Genomic DNA, 2511 nt, shown 5'->3' with positions numbered 1-2511 from the left:
GCCCGTCCTGTGGCCCGCAGACTCCGCTCAGCCTCGCTGCGCTTTTGGCCCACCAGCACCCACACGTGGGCTTTGAACCTTGCATGCGCTAGGGCACCAGCGTCTCTGCTCCCGACCGAAGATCCATCGATCTGCCGCCGCTGCTTCCATCGATCTGGATCGATCAAATCTGCCCACGAAAGACCTGCACCAACGACTTGCTCGGCTGCCGCTACTTGAGTCCGGCTGCCGCACGTTGTATCACGCCGCCCAAATCACAGTGCTCCTTCGACGACTGGATCGCCGCCACCTCATCGATCTGCTGCTGCTCATTACCGATTGCTTCCGATTCGTGTCGTTGTTGCTATACTGGCCGAGACTTCTCCGTGACATTAAAACTGCCCGCAACATCCGCTGCCGCCCAATCCCGCCACCTGCATCGACCTTTAACACAACCACGACCTCCTCTAGATCAATAATCCACGACCTCTTCGAACCTTTCTCATGATACCACTTGTTAGAATAAATCCGAGACGCTCTGTCGATCTTCCGATGACCAAGCAATCACATGAGCACGACACCGAAATTTGATAACGAGGTTCACCGATATGGCTACATCCCCAAGGCATGACTACGGGCGCTCCTCCCCATGACACCATCACAATACCGCACCCCGGCCGCCCAGGCGCCGGCACACGCCGCCGGCTCCCCCGCGTGCCTATGCTATTATGCTGGCATAAGTTACATCGTGCGTCTACCCCCGCTATATATGAAAGGCCTAGGATACAAGTTTTCTACTTGGACACGACTCCATATACTGTCTACACACCGTACGACTCCAAGTTCAACTGTAACCTAACTTATATAATAATATTCGACACAACTCTAACAACTCACATACATAAAGCTAGCTGCATGTGCGTATGACAACTCATGTCACAACATATGACATGGTAGAATCGATACGCAGGCCGGACCCGACGAGGGCTGACACGTGCTCTCGTATGAATACGGGGAGACAGATGTTGATGAGGTTGTAATCTTCAAGCCGATCCAGCGACGGAGGGTGGAAAGACACCTTTCCCTCGCAGGCGTCCCTGGAGCGACCCGTGCCAAGTCAGCAACTGCACACAGAAAAAAAAGAATCGCATTAACTATTTGTTTGTTCGTCGTACTAGAAACGCCTCTCGGCGTACGGAGTTGATCAAATCTGGGGGTTGTGATTTGTGAAGTGATGACGATTACCTTGGCGTTGACACCATCGGGGATGATGCGGCCCTCGCTCCTGAGCTTGACATACTCTTCGCGCTTAAACTTGGTGAATCCCCTGGAAGAAACGATTCGTACAGTTGAGATCTATCCGGCAACCACAAGGCAGGCACAGGTGGAGAGAGCTCTCGATCCTGGTCGTACAATTCAAACTAGGGAAGGCCGACGGATTAAGATGGCATACGTACCATTTGCCGCTGACGATGACCCTCTGGCGTCCGGGGAACTTGAACTTGGCCCGGCGCAACGCCTCCTGCGTGTGGGCCGTGTGCGCGTCGCGGCAGCGCACGGAGAGCAGCACCTGGCCGATATGCACCCGCGCGCACATTCCCGTGGGCTTGCCGAAGGCGCCGCGCATGCCGGTCTGTAGTCGGTCGACGCCGGCGCAGGAGAGCATCTTGTTGATGCGGAGGACATGGTAGGGGTGCGCGCGCACGCAGAGGTGGAAGGCGTCCTTGCCGGCGTGCTTGGCCATGTACTTGTTGCAGGCAATCCGGGCCGCCTCCAAGGCCTTGCTTGTCACGTTCTCCTTCTCCCAGCTCACCAGGTGCACGCACAGCGGTAACTCGTCCACGCCACGCTTCTTCTGCCCCACGTCGAAGATGCGGATCTTGGGGTCCGGCACCCTGCGGCAGTACCGTGACTTGGGGTGGCTTGTTCTTGATCTGGCGATAGCACCGAGCAGGCCCTGAACAAGAACAACAACGCGTTAGTTCAAGCTACTATTACTAACATCGTGCATGATCGATCCGGCGAGCTAGCTAGAGGAAAGAAAAGAAACGTGATGGCTGCAACATGTAGACGATGGAGATCCGGGCAGCTAGAGGAAAGGAAAGCAAAGGAAAGAAAGGTGATGGCTGCTTACTCCTTCCCATGGCGAAAAGTTGCAACCTGAGCCTGAGGTGACAACCGAGGCTGTGAATGAGTGTTTCGGAGCTTGGCTAGGATGTGTGATTCGAAGGAGACGGGGGAAGCCAAGTGGTGGGTTTATAGAGGGGGCTGGTGCCGGAAGGTTCTGTTTTCCGCGAACGCGTGTCGGCGAGCGGCCGGAAGGCCGAGGTTGCGTTTGCTTGAGGCAGGCCGTGACGCTACTTCGAGAGCATGCAGGCGAGTGGTTGACCATGGGCTGCGAAAACGATCGAAGCATTTGCTTGGTTTTGAACTCCCCAAAGGGGCCGAGCCGAATTCTTCATAACAAAGTGAAGCCGCAGCCCATGATCGCCCGGGTGACACACGCATGTTGCTCTGCTCAACTCTGAACTG

The 2511-nt window shown here is 55.7% G+C and overlaps 1 pseudogene across 1 annotated transcript; it reads right to left on the bottom strand.

The window, feature by feature from the left end:
• Nucleotides 1-506: 506 nt before the first annotated feature.
• LOC125553870 (large ribosomal subunit protein uL16y-like) lies at nucleotides 507-2123 on the bottom strand (annotated as a pseudogene). The gene is made up of 4 exons (XR_015602099.1): nucleotides 2114-2123; nucleotides 1437-1936; nucleotides 1225-1306; nucleotides 507-1103 (listed from the first exon to the last, which is right to left on the bottom strand). The product of XR_015602099.1 is annotated as a large ribosomal subunit protein uL16y-like (transcript).
• Between the last annotated feature and the right edge of the window lie 388 nt (nucleotides 2124-2511).

The sequence above is a fragment of the Triticum urartu genome, chromosome 4A (assembly GCF_056163025.1).
Source record: "Triticum urartu cultivar PI428250 chromosome 4A, HENAU_Tu73, whole genome shotgun sequence".
Classification (NCBI taxonomy): domain Eukaryota; kingdom Viridiplantae; phylum Streptophyta; class Magnoliopsida; order Poales; family Poaceae; genus Triticum; species Triticum urartu.
The sequence above is the reverse complement of the archived record's forward strand: the minus strand, read 5'-3'. Positions and strand labels throughout refer to the sequence as shown.